The 17,205-nt window shown below is 37.3% G+C and overlaps 1 long non-coding RNA gene and 1 other non-coding gene across 2 annotated transcripts; one reads left to right on the forward strand and one right to left on the reverse strand.

Moving 5' to 3' along the window:
- The first annotated feature begins 5,885 nt into the window (after positions 1 to 5,885).
- LOC121208677 (small nucleolar RNA R71) lies at positions 5,886 to 5,991 on the forward strand. The gene has a single exon (XR_005903808.1). It is a non-coding gene; the product is annotated as a small nucleolar RNA R71 (small nucleolar RNA).
- A 6,509-nt stretch (positions 5,992 to 12,500) lies between these two features.
- On the reverse strand, positions 12,501 to 16,957 carry LOC107896806 (uncharacterized). The gene is made up of 4 exons (XR_001683895.2): positions 16,690 to 16,957; positions 16,487 to 16,616; positions 15,504 to 16,389; positions 12,501 to 12,768 (listed from the first exon to the last, which is right to left on the reverse strand). It is a non-coding gene; the product is annotated as an uncharacterized lncRNA (long non-coding RNA).
- Between the last annotated feature and the right edge of the window lie 248 nt (positions 16,958 to 17,205).

Below are 17,205 nucleotides of genomic sequence, written 5' to 3' on the forward strand. Positions count from 1 at the left end.
TTATATCATAATAATAGTTAAACCAAATCGAGAACCATCTATTATCACTTACATACTCGGGCACCATCCATAATGGCCCTAGAATTCATACCTTTGTCGAAATTGATGACTAGACTTAGTCACTCCGATGATCCAAGCTTATCCAAATTGACACCCCTCGCCTTGCTGCTCCTCCAACGTTTCTACTCCACCATAGAACCCATAAAAACAAATGAAGAAGCCGAATAAGGCTTATATCTCTAATCGGCCACCTCCCTAAACTATAGAGGTTTCGGTTTCTATCAATAGTTACTATTGAATCGATTTAGAGGTCGAACATTTACCACAGTCTCTCTTCTTGAATCCGTTTAAAGCCTAGAAGATAAAAGAATTGGCCACCAAAAAGTGAAAAGAAAAAAAAGGGTTGCTAGTCAACAAGAAATCGGTACCACAGGTTTCGGCTTTTGTGATTTTTCGGCAAAAGTAAAGATAAGGAAGAAGTGGTAGATGAACGGAAGGGAATAGTGAACAGGTTCTGAAAGAGAAAAGGAAGGAAAGGTGGATGGAAGGGTGGTGGTTCGGCTAGAGAAGAAGAAAGAAAAATAAAAGAATAAAACTAAGGTTTACAGAAGAAAATGGCACAGCTAAACTCCTAAATGCCGAAATACCAACCTAATATCCTCTCTGCCGAAATCCCCTCCCTAATCCCCATTATTTGGCTAACTCCATCTCCCTCTCAAATCCCTAAAAGCTCTCCCCTTATCCCTCCTTAATCCATGCGTTTGACTGATTCAAACTCTCTCCCACAGAGCTCCATTCGGCTACAACTCCTGCATACTCAAAGAATAAAAATTAGCATCGCATTTGTCATCACAGGGAATCGAACCCAGCTCTTCCCCCAACCACTTACACACCACCTTTTTAGCTCCCTTGTGGCATCACTTAGCCACTTTACCAGAGGCTCTTTTGTCATACATCTTACCCACAATTTTTAATAAGACCACCTATCCAAATCCCCTAACTTCTTAAGTCCAAATTCAAAAATTCTACCGGGTTTTGGACAACACAAGGGCCTTACATAAGCCCATTTACACCCTCCAATTATGAATTTCACAACCAAATACCTAATTTTAAAAAACTTTTCCAAAATGTCGAGAATCACTACAAAACCCGAAAATCAGGATATTACATACCACCCCACACTTAAGATGTACATTGCCCTCAATGTACAAAGATAGATATATAGAAATAAAAATAAGATAGGGAGAGAAGTGAAACTTCCTAAGTGATGAGTGAATTTCCTTGAACTGGAGTTTTGGAGAATAATCGGCGTGAGGGTGGAGGAGGATACTCCGGCGGTGGTAGAGGTTCATTAGCCCATAAGTCCTTCGCAAAAAGAATATTATATCTAGTGGTGGCTACGGTCGTGGTAAAGCAGGACATGGCAGTCATGGAGAACCTTCCCCGGTGGATTTTTGAGTTCCTATGTGATGATGAGCTTTAGAGCTTTTTATAACTGTGATAGCATCAGGAACACTTTTAGAAAATATATAAGGAAGAATGATTATTTGGTATGGAAATAGCCGGAATTCAAAATTTTTAAATAAAAATTATAAATCTTAATAAAAATAAAATGAAAGAAAAATAAAAAGTAGTCTTAAAATAAAATGAAAGTAAAAACATAAAATAATAAATAAAAGTTTTTAAACATCTTCATTGCTAGATGGTACGCAAGGTGGGGGTGGCGATGAGATGTGGATGTGCTGATAGATCTGTTGTAGAGTAGCATCAATGTCGTCAAATTGTTGAAAACACTGCTGCTAGAATCGAGTGAGACGCTTAGAAATGTCAGCATATGAAGCCACCGCATGAACTAGACGAGAGGGTGGTGGTGGCTGAGACGATGGGTCCTCATGCTGTGGGGGGACATCATCAGTAATGTCCTCGGGCGCCTCCTTCTCGGTAGATTGTGTGAGACGATATTGAGGAGGGTGGATTCCTCGGCACTTTTCAATTATCCTCATGCTTAGCATGCTCAAGATACCTTGTGGAGACATCTGGCCAATGAAGGTTAAGGATGATTCTTGGGCCACGATGCGGAGAAGCTCGAACTCTCGAGCCAATAGAGTAACATAGGGGCCAATAGAGATGACCCACTTCCTATGCCGCTCCGTCTAGTGCTGAATGGCGAGGGCAATGAAATAAGCAAGATCGATAATGTGCCCGTGCGACATACACCATAGAAAGTAGGCGTCGTGAGTGTTGACAACGCTAGTGCTCTCTCGCCTTCCTGTAATCTTATGAGCCAAAATGGTGTATAGGTACCTCAGATATGTAGGGAGAGCCGATGCCTTGGAGCGGCTAGGATTGTAGGTGGCCGAACCTGGTACTAGTGCGTCCCAGCACCGTGAAGGAGAACAATGGATGTGGCGGTCGAGAGCATGTAAGTCATTCTCCTCCCTGAATTCCTCCGTATATAAGCCCAGTGCAGTACCGAATTCTGGGACGCTAAGCTGGCAGACTAGTCCACCTAGGCGAAATTACACCGTGCCGAGATCATCGTAGTTCGTCATTATGGTTTGAAGATGAAACGTTGACCATAGTTCCATCGTGAGCTCAAGATATTTTGGCTCGATGATCCGAAAGAAAAGTTCCCAAAGGTCGATGGTTAGGAGGGCCCGAATCACATCAGCCAGCTGAACTTGTCCTACTACAGCCCAGTCGATGCAGTGTCCCACAATTAAAGGTCAGACCCCGAGTATTTGGAAAAGTTCTTCTTGGGGCCCGATGGGGAATTGCAAGAAAGGGTGGCGAATTTTCGCTGTAAGACCCGAGGAAGATGACGCTCCCTTCTTTTTCTTTAAAGCAGGGACGGCGGCTTTTTTACCATGTGAAGATGACATTATATACCTACAATATAAAGAATAATGATAGTAGGTAAACAAATTTGAAAAGGAAAAAAACCATGAATTTAAAATAACAATTTTAGCCTAAACTACTAATACTAAGCAAACTCAACCAAAATAATCAATTTGATAGCCTAATTTCGTGACATTTGCATGGTAATAGCATGAGAATGAGCTTAGTAATGGCATGGGTATGACAAGACAATGAGGCTTTCTTAATAACGCGATTCAATATGAAATATATGATAAATAATCTAATAATGCAAATTAAATGATAATAATGAGAAAAATGGAAATAGTATGAGAAAAATAAAGATTAGTTTGATAATAAACATTTAAAAATAAGTAAAATAGAAGTGAAAAGAGTAAACAAATGCTAAGGGAGAGAGATTGGGCGTCAAAAATGGAGTGGAAAGTGGCGCACGGGCGTGGCAGGGAGGGCGTGTGGATGTGCAGCGGCTAGGGTTAGGGTTTTTGGGTGAAGAAGACAATGAATAGTGCAGCCTATTTATAGATTTTGGGGCACACAACCAGGGAACATGCCCGTGTTCCCCAATTTTTTTCCCGTGTGACTTGCGAATTTTGAATTTGGGCGTGTCTGATAATTTCCCCACGCCCATATTCCTTGGGCGTGTTTGTGCGCATGGCCGTATCGCACGGCCGTGTCTGGCTTCGTTCGCTTCTTTTACGCCCATGTATGTCAGCGCACGCCCGTGGTAATTTAACAGGTTCGGCCACAGGTTCAAGGCACGGGCGTGTCGCACGCCCGTACTGTTTTGGCAGGTTCGCCACAGCCATGTCGCACGGCCGTGGTGATTTGTCATAGCCCGTGTTGGGGAAATCTTTTCCCTATTTCCACACGGTCATAAGCACGCCCATGTGCTTGGCCATGTCTGTGTGATAAACCTGTATTCAAGATCTCCGTTAGTAAGTTAGGTGCTAAATACTAAAATTTAAAGAAATTAATATTGTTACTGCTCGGGTTGCCTCTCGAGAAGCGCTTATTTATAGTCTAAGCTCGACTTACCTCTCCATTGAATGGTCATGGTGGTTCGAGGAGTTTATACTCCTCATTCTTGCTATCATTCTCATCAAAATAAAGTTTTAGACGGGAGTTGTTTACCTTAAAAGTGCCGAACTTGGGATGACTTACCTGGACTGTACCGAATAGGAAAATGCTAAGTACCGTAAGAGGGATTTCTTCATTCAATTTGCTAGTGAGAATGTGAGGATCTGCAGCATCTAATAATACTGTATCTCCAACCTTAAGTTCATTTGGGAAGGTATTGAACTCGTTCTGGCGTAGTTTTGGTTTATCATGTGTTCTCAATTTATGCGTCTGCCATTCATCTAGCTCCTCGATTTGTAGTCTTTGATCTTCATGAATAGGTCCTCTGCTACTGCTTGAGAATGGCTCTTGTACTTCCTTCAAACCCATTTCCTGCAAAGTAGGTTGCACCATATTGTCAATTTTAGTAGAATGGTTTAGACGATCACCTTCAACTTCCGATGTGTTGCCAGAATTGCGAGCTTGAAGGGTGATTGTTTCGTCTCCCACACGGAGTGTGAGCTCACCTGTGCCAACATCAATAATCGTTTTAGAAGTTGCTAAAAAGGCTTGTCCTAAAATCAAAGGAGTGTTGCTATCCTCCTCTATGTCTAGAACAATGAAGTCAACGGGAAATATAAATTTATCGATTTTAACTAGCACATCTTCAATAATACCCCTAGGAAATCTTATAGTTTTATCTGCTAATTGAATGCTTATCCTACTCTGTTTGGGCTTCCCAAGACCTAATTGTTTGAACATTTTGTAAGGCATGATGTTACTAGCCCCTAAATCAGCTAATGCATTATTAACATCTAAACTACCAATTAAGCAAGGAATCATAAAACTCCCTGGATCTTTTAGTATGTTGGGTAGTTTATTCTGTAGAATTGCGCTTAACTCCACATGTGATGCCTCGTCCAACTTCCATTTATTTACTAAAATTTCCTTTAAGAATTTCATTACATTTGGCATCTACGATAGAGCTTCAATAAATGGTAAGTTAATATGTAATTTTTTTAAGAGTTTAAGGAATTTACCAAATTGTTCATCTGAGCGGTCTTTCCTTGTCGCGTTGGGGTATGGCACACGAGGTTTATTTTCGATTCACTAATTTGTTTTTATTATGACCTACCTCACCTTGATCTTTGCTCACCATAGTTTCTTGCCTCGGTTCTGGCTCAGACTCAACGAATCCTTCTTCATCTTGAACATTAATCGCGTTGAGTTGTTCCCTTGGCTTGGGTTCAGTATTACTTGGCAAGCTACCTTGTGGTCGTTCGGAGATTAGTTTGGAAAGCTGGCCTATCTGAGTTTAGAGCCCTTGGATCGATGCTTGTTGATTTTTAAGTGCTGTCTCAGTGTTTTGGAAACGAGTTTCTGACACCGAGATAAATTTAGACAGCATCTCTTCAAGGTTCAGTTTCTTTTCCTATTGATAGGGTGGTTGTTGAAAACCCGGAGGATGTTGTGGTCTTTGTTTCCTTGACCACCCCACGAGAAATTGGGATGGTTCCTCCAACCTACATTATTAGAGTTACTATATGGTTATTTTGGGATCTAGGGTTATTGTTACCCATATATTGGACTTGTTCCTCATCGATGCTAGGTTTGAAGGGTTGATACTCTGTGTATCTCATCCTCCATTAGTCTCGCACTTCATTACTGGATGTACCTGAGTAGAACCAAGTAAACCATCAATCTTTTTATTTAGAAGTTCTACCTGGTTTGACAGCATAGTAACCAAATCAACGTTATAAACGCCTGCTGTTTTAGTTGGCTTAGTCCTCATAACTTGCCACTGATAGTTATTCAGTGACATTTCTTCAATAAATTCGTAAGCCTCTTCATGTGTTTTGTTGTTAATGGTTCCCCCGGCTGCTGCATCAATCATTTGCCTTGTCGAGGGGTCCACACCATTGTAGAATGTTTGAACTTGCAACCATAGAGGTAGTCCATGGTGAGGACACCTTCGCAGTAGGTCCTTGTATCTCTCCCATGCATCGTAAAGAGTTTCTAACTCCATCTGCACAAACGAAGAAATATCATTACGTAATTTGGCTGTTTTAGTTGGCGGAAAATATTTTAGTACAAATTTTTCGATCATTTGTTCCCAAGTAGTAATTGAACCTTGTGGTAACGAGTTCAACCACTATTTAGCTTTCTTCCTCAATAAAAAAGGGAATAACCAAAGACGAATGGCATCGTCAGAAACACCATTAATTTTAAATGTATCGCAGAATTCCAGGAAATTTGCCAAGTGAGTGTTTGGATCCTCATCCTGCAAACCATCAAACTGAACAAATTGCTGTATCATTTGAATAGTGTTAGGTTTTAGTTCAAAATTATTTGCAGTAATAGCAGGCCTAACTATACTTGACTCAGTTCCTGTTAAAGTAGGTTTAGCATAATCATACATAGTACGAGGAGCAGGATTTTGATTTGCTAGTTCAACGGGTATCGCAGGAGGTAGCTGATTGTCTTGGTTTTCAACCATCTCCTCAGTTGGGGTTTAAATATCATCCCCTTACTCGTTCTCTGTGTATCTTAAGCTTCTCCTTATTTCTCTTTGGTTTCTGCGAACTGTGCGATCGATTTCTTCGTCAAAAAGTAGTGGTCCTGACGAGTTTCTTCTAGTAATAAACTATAAAAAAAACCTGCCAAGAGAAAGAAAAATTAAATTAATAAATAATAATAATAATAAAATAAAATTAACTTGCAAGAAAAATAAATAGCTAAAGTAATAAAAATTGAGCATTCCTAATAGCTTAGTTCCCCGGCAACGGCGCTAAAAACTTAATCGCGATTTTCGTGACAGGTAAGTTTTATATATTTATAATTAATCGTTATTGAAACTAACTATTATCACGATGTAGGCAAGTGTACCTATCGAACAGTAGTATAGTTTTAGCAAGACCGGATTTTCGAACTCAAAGGAACTAAAAGTACTAGTAATGACTGTCTTTTTATTATCTAGCATAAGAATAAGGGGATTTTGTTTTAACTAACTAATTATCTAAACTAAGAATTCACAGAAAATAGAATTGGGGAATTACTTGTGGAAAAATGATTGAATTAAGAAAATACCTAAGGAAGAATCCACCTAGACTTCACTTGTTATTCTGACTCCGAATCAGATGATTTATTCATTTAACTTATTCCGTAGAGATCCCTAAGTTATGTTATTATCCCTATTCAAGACTAATAACATCTAATCCCTAGATTGAATAATTGATATTTTTCTCTAATTAACACCCTAGGGTTGCATTAACTCGATCTATGGATCCCCTTATTAGGTTTCACCCTAATCCGGCAAAATCTTGTCACCCTATCTCTAGGCGCGCCATCAAGTCTACTCAATTATGACAAATGTACTCTTAGACATGGTCTATTCCTCCTCTGAATAAAAGCTTATCTTGAATTAGTATCCTGGGATATCAAAACAAGAATTAAGAACACATAATTAAGAACAAGTTAAATATTTATCATACATTTCAAAAAATAATAACAAGATTCATCATAGGTTTCATTCCCCTTAGGTATTTAGGGGGTTTAGTTCATAACTAAAAAGGAAAACATCTCAGAAGATTAATGAATACAAAATATAAAGAAAACCCAAAACTCTTGAAGGGAAATTGAGGGGAGATCTTCAGTCTTGATGGTGAATCCGGCTTCTGAGATGGATTAATCGGCTTCCTTTGAGCAGTTCTCTACCTCCGTTTCTCTTCGTCTCTCTTTTCTCTACCTTTAGGGTGTATTTATAGGCTTTGGAATGCCTAAGAACCCTCGAAATTAGCCTTTTCCGCATTGGACTCAACTTGGGCTCAGCAGGGACACGCCCGTGTGACACACCCGTGTGCGACTACTTTAGGCCGTGCTCGAACCTATTAGAATGGCACGGGCATGTGTTATACCCGTGTGAGTCATGCTTCAATTCTGCCAAATTGACACGGCCATGTGGTCTTCCCGTGTAAGGAAGTCCAGGCCGTATTGATTTCGTACATTGGCTCATTTTCTCCGTTTTTGGCCCGTTTCTTGTTACTTTTGCTCTCCTATGCTCACTTAAGTATAAAACATGAAATTAAGGCATTAAGAGCATCAAATTCACCAATTCTAAGGAAAAATCATCCATAAAATGCGTTAAGCATGGGGTAAAAATATGTATAAATTACGGTTTATCAGAGTCACTCAGAAAATCAGGTTAACTGCTGGATTCACACTGAATTCTCCTAGCTTGTAACTCTTTATCAACTTTCGGAGCATCACAAATCTGTTGAAGAAAAGTTGGTCTAGCTCTCAACTCGGCTAGAATCGAACCATCATCAGACCAAGACAGTTGTGTATTCATAGCCTTCAAGGAAAACAACAACTTCGTACTCAAAGCGTCGGTGAGCACATTCGCCTTACCCGGATGGTAATTGATCACAAGCTCATAATCTTTTAGCAGTTCCAACCATCTTCGTTGCCTCAAGTTCAAATCATTTTGTGTCATCAAATACTTAAGACTTTTATGATCGGTATAAACATGGTATTTCTCACCAAATAAATAATGTCACCAAATCTTCAAAGCAAACACTATGGCGACCAACTCTAATTCATGTATCGGATAGTTCATTCATGAGGCTTCAACTGTCTCGAAGCGTAAGCTACAACCTTACCCTCTTGCATAAGTACACATCCCAAACCATTCAAGGAAGCATCACTATAAATCAAAAATTCTTTACCTGACTCGGGTTGCACCAACACTGGAGCCTCAGTCAACAACGCCTTTAATTTCTCAAAACTCTGTTGACACTTTTCTATCCATTCGAACTTGACATCTTTCTGTAATAACTTCGTCATTGGAGTAGCAATCATGGAGAATCCTTTAACCGTCTGTAATAACCGGCCAAGCCTAAAAAGTTTCTAACATCAGTTACATTCCTCGGTGGCTTCCATTCAATAATAGTCGAGATCTTACTCGGGTCTACTCTGATACCATCACCCAAAACAATATGGCCCAAGAATCCAACTTCTCGAAGCCAAAACTTGCTTTTACTAAACTTAGCATACAACTGTTTGTCTCTCAAGGTTTGCAAAATAGTCCTCAAGTGCTCGGTATGCTCGGATCCATCGCGAGAATAAATCAATATGTCCTTAATAAAAACGACAACAAATTTATCCACATAAGATCGGAAAATACAGTTCATCAAATCCATAAATGCCGCAGGAGCATTTGTTAAACCAAAAGGCATCATAAGAAATTCATAATGACCATACCAAGTCCGAAAAGCAATTTTCGACACATCCAAGTCTTTCACTCTCAACTGGTAGTAACTGGACCTTAAGTCTATCTTTGAAAACCATGTTGCTCCTTTCAACTGGTCAAACAAGTCGTTAATCCTTGGCAAAAGATACTTGTTCTTAATTGTTACTTTATTTAGCTGTCGGCAATCTATACATAACCTTATAGATTCATCTTTATTTTTCACGAATAATACCAGGGCACCCCACGGTGAAAAACTCGGTCTCAGGAAACCCTTATCGGTCAATTCTTGCAACTATGACTTCAGTTCTTTCAATTCAGTTGGGGACATTCTATATAGAGCAATCGAGATAGTTGTTGTACCAAGGACTAACTCAATGCCAAACTCAACTTCCCTAACAAGGGGTATTCCAAGTAACTCTTCCGGGAACACATCTGGATACTCACAAACAAAAGGCACTAATTTAATCTTTGATTCAGACTCTTTTATTTAACACATAAGCCAAATAAGCTTCACATCCCTTTCTAATACATTTCTGAGCAGACATCGAAGAAATTACAATTAGCAACTTATCTGACTCATCTGATTCAACCCGGAGAATTTCACCATTTTCACATTTCAATTCAATAACTTTTTGTCTACAATTCACTATAGCATCATGAAGTGTCAACTAATCCATGCCCAATATAACACCAAATTCATCGAACGACAATAACATCAAGTCAGCCGGAAAACAATAATCTCTAATCATCAAAGGACATTTCTTACAAGCCTTATCAACTAAAACATGCTTGCCTAACGGGTTTGACACTTTAATCATAAATTCCGTAGACTCAACAGGAATATTCTTGCTAGATACCAATTTCATGCACACATATAAATGAGTAGAGCCAAGGTCAATCAAGGCAAAAACAGAAGTGTCATAGAAAGAAAGAGTACCCGTAATCACGTCGAGAGAAGATGCATCCTTACGTGCTCATATAGCATAGGCCCTAGCCGGAGCTCTAGCTTCGAATCTCACTATCATATACTAGCCCTATTACCGGCGTTTTTTGAAGGTCTCCCCTTTGTAATCGTACTACCTGGCCTTGTACTCTGAAATTTTTCTTTCTCGGCCATCTCAGGACAGTCATTGATATAGTGGTCTTGAGAACTACATTCGAAGCAAGATCCATCGCTTACCTACACTTACCAAAATGACATCTACCACATTGTTGGCACTCAGGTCTAGGAGCTCTATCGTTACCCACACTAGCCACAGAGGTAGTCTGAGATCTAAAACCTGAATTTTACTTCTTACGGTTTCTGTACGAATGCCCAGTTGACACATGAGAATGAGAATACATATCTCTAGATTTCTTAGACTGGATGGGAGTGACTTGCTCATCGGCCTCTTCATTATATCTCTAGTTTCAGCTTCGGCTCTTTTCCTTTCCTTGGTTAGCTCCTCAGCTTTACAAGCCCGATCAATGAGCACAACAAATTTCTTCAGCTGAAGAATACCCACTAACACTCTAATGTCCTCATTATGTCCGTCTTTGAACCTTCTACACATTTTTGCCTCGGAGGATACACACTCTCGAACATATTTATTGAGCCGAACAAACTCTCTTTCGTACTCAGTGACTAACATGCGGCCTTGTTTCAAATCGAGAAATTCCTTACACTTCTGATCGATGAATCACTTATTGATGTATTTCTTTCAGAACTCTTCTTGAAAGAATTCTCATGTGACCTTTTCTCTCGATATCACCAAAACTAGCATTTTCCACCAGTGGTATGCCGTATCTCTCAACAGGGAAATAGCACACTTCAAATATTCATCAGGTGTGCAGGATAGCTCATCGAATACCCAAATGGAATTTTCGAGCCAAAATTCTGCCCTTTCGGGATCATCTTCGGCATTGGCCCTAAACTCCTCGACTCCTTACTTTCAAATTCTATCAACTGGGGTTCTATGAAACCTCATAAACTCCATACCTTAAGGCACTTGGGGTACGGGTTGGGGATTTAGAGGGGGTAGGGGAGGTTCAGCGTTCGGGTTCATTCAAACGAACTCCGTGTACCAGGCATCCATCATGTGGAGAAAGGCTTCTCTACCTCCTTGTCCTCTACAAATAGTCGTGGGTCTACTATCAGACGGCACTGCTCCTTCAATGGGAGTAGGTGCATTACTTTCAACATCATCTGCCACCCCTCTATCGGGATCCATTTACTATATGAAAACACATTTTTAAATAGTCAAAAGTCGTCACACTATCATAATATATGTATGGCATGTATAGCTATAGTCATACACATGCTATGTTATTCTGAGAATTGACTAAATCGTAGCTCTGATACCACTAAATGTAACGTCCCTTACCCGTGTCCTATTCCAAGACAGGGTTCGAGGCGTTACCAAACTCAAACATGAACATTCATACAAAACTGGGCCATAAAATTTCGTCTGAATTAAAAACTTTTCAACCACATGCAAATTGTCTCTTATAAAGGCCTACGAGACCCAAAACATAATCAAAAGCGGTTCAGGACTAATTCGAGAACTTTTAGGACCTCGAGATAACTTAGAAAATTTTCTTATTTTGAAGAGTCACACGCCCGTGTAGGTTGGCCGTGTGATCACACACGCCCGTGTGGCTCGGAACACGCCCGTGTCCTCAGCCCTTGTAACTCTCTGACTATGAAGTCATCAACATAATAAGGTCACACGGCCAAGTTACACGCCCGCATGCTTAGACCGTCTGGCGAATTAAATTCCAAAAATTAAGTGCAGACTTCACACAACCTGGGCACACGCCCATGTCCTACGGCCGTGTCTTTCACACAGCTGAGACACACAACCTTATCTTTGCCCGTGTGTTTATTACTTGGCATTTTGTTTGGCATAATTAGGGTGCAGAAGACAAACGGCTAGACCACACGCCCATGGGGCAGACCGTGTGTCACACACAACCTAGACACATACCCGTGTGTCTAACCATATGGACAAATTCTAGGCTATTTCCAAGCCATTTGCCACCCTTAAGCACTCAGATACTTAAATCCACTTTATGACATGCAATATGGCACATTTAATCACTTAAGCATACACATTCATGGTTAACTTATGACTTGTCAATGTCAACCTATCACCTATCCAACCTATTATGCTTTCATATAGTATTCCACACCAATTTCATATTTGTCTATCATCTTTGCTAACCTATTCTCGAGTTATACATTTGTACCCCATTTATTGCATACACATTTGTCATATTCCATGCACCCAATATATATGCCATCCATTACACCCATTAACCATAAACAACTATAACCACATTAAAGCACAAGCACATTTTCATGCATGAATCTATAATTAGGGTTACAACTCAAATAATTAATATGAGCTACCTCTCATGGCCATATACAAAATGATCATAATAACATCATGAGCCAACACATTGGCTGATCAATATGACACATAACAAAATGTCAAGTCCCTATACATGTCGTACTCAAAATAATAAGGCTAGCTATACCCAAATGTTCAGTTGATAGTGTGATCATGCCTCCGACGTCTTCCGGGCCCCGAGCTAACTTGGCGAAACTATAAGAGATGGAAAAGAATGGGAGTAAGCATAAAGCTTAGTAAGTTCACATGCAAATAAAATGCAACTTAAACAAGCATAATTCATGCATTTAACATAACGAACATAATCTTGCATTTTATCAAATCTCATAAACTTATTCCTCATAAATATATATATACATGTTCTTACCACGAGCTCACCATATTTCATGTCATTCACATGAGTTCGATGTACATACCTGTGCCCACTTGCACATAATAACTTACTTTTGTGTCTTGATGTAATCACTACGATTACTCATTGAACTTTCTTTAGGACTACCCATTGAACACTCAGAATATTATCGAATACATCGGAAGTTTGCACCTAAGTGCCTTATACATAGCCAATGCTACTTCATATCTTAGATTACATGTTACTCATTTACGAGCTACTCACGGGTTTGCTCATGCAGGCTATCAGGTATTCGCAACACATTCCAGACTACCTCGCCATCAATAAACTATACAAGACCAGTACACAGATGCCAAAACATGTGCCACATATATCACAAACTCAGACCACAACTCAATGAGCTCGGATGTCACATATATCATGAACTCAGACCACAACTCAATGAGTTCAGATTACATAATTCCTCGTGACATGTCACTTGTATCCTAACTATTCCTATGGTTCAAACGGGTTTCTTTGATACCAAATTTCTGTTGAGCTTACTCGTAATGTCGATTTCAATAATCATGGCACCAATCACATACTCATAAAATAATCAAAGTACATTTCATGATAAAATTTAGGTAATAAACATATAATACAACAACATATCAATTATGTAAGTATTTATCATACATGCAATATTAAAGCATTCAAAGTATGGTACATGTTACTTTATTTGCAAAAGAACTTACCTTGGTACAAAATGATAGAAACGAGCCTAATCTCGTAAACTTTGTTTTTCCCTTAATCAAGATCCGAATCACGTTTTTCTTGATCTATAATATCAATTTTAACTTGTTTAATACTTACATTATTCATATCGACCCATAATACATACTTTGGTAAAATTTCTTTTTACCCCTAACTTTTCACTTATTTACACTTTAGTCCCTAGGCTCGTAAAATGAAATACATGCAATTTCTTGGTTATCCAAGCCTAGCTAATTTATATTCTAACTCATATCAGCCCATATTTCTCATTAAAACGCATTGCTACTACTCATTTTTACACCTTTTTCAAACAAGTCCTTTTTAACCATTTTCACTAAAAATCACTTAGTAAAAGATGTTTATCACACATCAAACATTCATATTCCTCCATTAATCATCAAAATAGAACCATTCACACATGGGTCAAATTTTATACATGAACCCTAGCTCAAAATAATGGTAGAAATGGATAGATCATGCTTCAAGGGCTTCAAAAATGCAAAGAACATTAAAAAGGGGACTTGGGAGCACTTACAATCAAGCTTGAAAGTTGAAGAAAAACCCTAGCTATGCCCTTAGAAATTCTGGTACCGCTTGAAGAAGATGGATAAGATTTTCACTTCATTTTCCCTTTTTAATTCATTTATTTACCAAAAGATAAAAATGCCCTTAAGGGCCTTTCTTTAAAATTTTACCCATGCATGCCCATTTTTGTCCAAAATTTCTATTTAAGGACCTCTAATTAATAATCCAATACAGTTTCATGCTTAAAGCTTCTAGAACACAAGTTTTGCAACTTACTCAATTTGGTCCCTAAAGTCAAATTGGACACTTTAGACATAGAATTTCTTCATGCAAATTTCACACAAACATGCAATCATGTCATGGACCATCAAATAATCATAAAATAATTATTTCTATTTTAGATTTGTGGTCTCGAAACTACTGTTCCGACTAGACCCTAATTCGGGATGTTACAATAAATCCATAAATTATATACTGCTTTTGTTCCAAAACCATATATATCAAAACCAAACAAAAATAATGTAATGATTCAAGACCAAATAATTAACAAACATATGTATTCATTATTTTAGCATAAACAAAACACCAAAGCAATTCACGCATATGCGTGTATTCATAATCAAATAAAAAAATTTTACGCTGCATATACTATGTAAATTCAAAATTATATTTATGATTAAACAAAGATTCACATAAAAAAAAACTTTATATGTGCATGAATACTTAAAATATTTTCAAGCCAATAAACTTCAAATTGTTGAGTCCAAATCAGCAAAAAAAAACTAAAATATATAAAATCCCACAACATTAAGCAATTTGTGCATTATAAACTTCAAATTTAGAAATAACTTACATTAGAAGACTTAAATCCCATAAACCTCCATTCTCAATATTCAAGTTTCCATCAAATCCAAACTATATTTTTATTAAAAAATAAATTCATGAAAAGATAAATAATAACCAATTTGCCCATAGATATACATGAAGCTATATATACGAATTAAAAAAAAATCCTCAATCGAAATGATAAATAAAATCCAACCAAATTGGTATATAAAAACACTATACACATACTTTAATTAACTTTTTTTAATCAACTCGTATACTCGATATCAATTCGTAACTTTTAATCGATATTCATAAACCCAAAATTTTAATTTAAATGACCAAACTTAAAATTTTCAATATGCATCTCAAACAATAATATATGTAATCGAAATATCAAATCGAAATATCAAATCAAAATATCAAATCCATAAAATTTCATGAACCAATCATTCCAAAAAGAATAGAAACTTACTCAATTCCCAATGATTCAACATGACGAGGTTCGGATACCACTTATTAGAACCATAAAAATCTGATATAAAATTTAATAAACCAAGATTTGTTATGTTAGATCACCAAGAATAAATCAATAACAAAACTAAATACGGAAGCATACCTGAATACATTGTTGGAGATTATCCAGAAGGTTTTGATCTTCCAAGGAAATAGTTTTCTCTCTTAGTATATTCCCTCTCATGGGGATAGAAAAGAAATAATACTTGTTATTTATCTATTTCTTGGGGATCACTACCTCGTTTTAGAATAACTGATTATTTAATCAGTTTTAGATATTTATAATTTGGCCCCTCATCAAATTATAAATACAACTTATAGTATCTACATATTATTTCCATGACAATTTAATACCTATGACACTTATAACATAATTTATTACTTAATTTTGTATCACACTTTATAATAACGTTATACATTACACATATGTGCCCATAATTGAGGATTTTAATACAACATATTAATCTAAGTAATCACTAACATATTTTTTTATTTATAATATTTTATTAAAATGCTTGAAAGAATGTTATTTTTCTTATTTGAGTCAGAAAATTTTTTAATTTATTCAATCATTTATTTGAATATAAATGTTTAATTTTTAAAGCAGATAATTGCTATTACATTATTCTAAAATTTTAAATTAAAAGAATTGATAAATGAAGTTTGAAATAATAAAAAATTATTATGGCTAGAAATTTTTCAGATCTTATTATGGTTGTATATGTACTTATCCCTACTATGGTGTTGCTGACGCCTTCATTGCCGAAGCACAGGCATGTGAGCAAGCCATCATCTTTGCGGTTGAGCTAGGATTTCGATCGGTACAGTGGAGGGCGATTCACTTACTGTCATTAAGAAATTGACTTAAACACCAGACAAGTCTATCCTTAGCCCGATTGCTCGAGATATTAAGGCAAAATTGGAGATATTTGCAAGAGTCACCTTTTGTTTTGCTGAAAGACAAGCTAGCACCGCCGCTCACACACTGGCTGGAGAAGGTTGTCAATTCTTGATCTTGTGGTACTAGATTGAGGAAGCGTCGTTGATGGTGGAACGGGCTGCCGGAAGGGACCTACAACGATGGTTTCATCAGAACTAATATTCATCTAATTGCTTTGGATTTTGGAGATTTTCTAATATTTTACCTCCAATTGTTTTCCCAAGCTCTTCTCTCTCTTTTGATATCAATAGTTTGTTCATGCACCAGCGTTTTGAAGCTTGGATCAGAGAGAGGTTTTCGACTAGTTTTCTTCGGTTTAGGAGGAAAGAAAGGACATAATTTTGTGTTTGGTTTTTTTTTTTTTTTTCAGATGGTAACCCTTCCTTATCTATTGGTTTCCTTTTCAAATCTCGGGCAGTGTATTGAAGGGTCCGATAGTTCTTTATTTGTCTTGTGGTTTAATGGGTTGGCGCATTAAACCATCACCATCTTTCCTTGCTTTTAATTAGTGGAAGCCGATTTTTTTGTTCAAATAATAATAATTATTTAAAATTTATTTATTTTATTTTATTTTATTTTATTTTATTTTATTTATACATCATTGTAAATATATAAAATATTAATCTAGTGTTAAACTAATAAATAAGAAATTTAATAATTTACTTAGTAAATTGTTTGCGGATTGATTGTAATAAAGATAAATAAAATAGTAAGAATAAAT

The sequence above is a fragment of the Gossypium hirsutum genome, chromosome A10 (genome assembly GCF_007990345.1).
Source record: "Gossypium hirsutum isolate 1008001.06 chromosome A10, Gossypium_hirsutum_v2.1, whole genome shotgun sequence".
Lineage (NCBI taxonomy): Eukaryota > Viridiplantae > Streptophyta > Magnoliopsida > Malvales > Malvaceae > Gossypium > Gossypium hirsutum.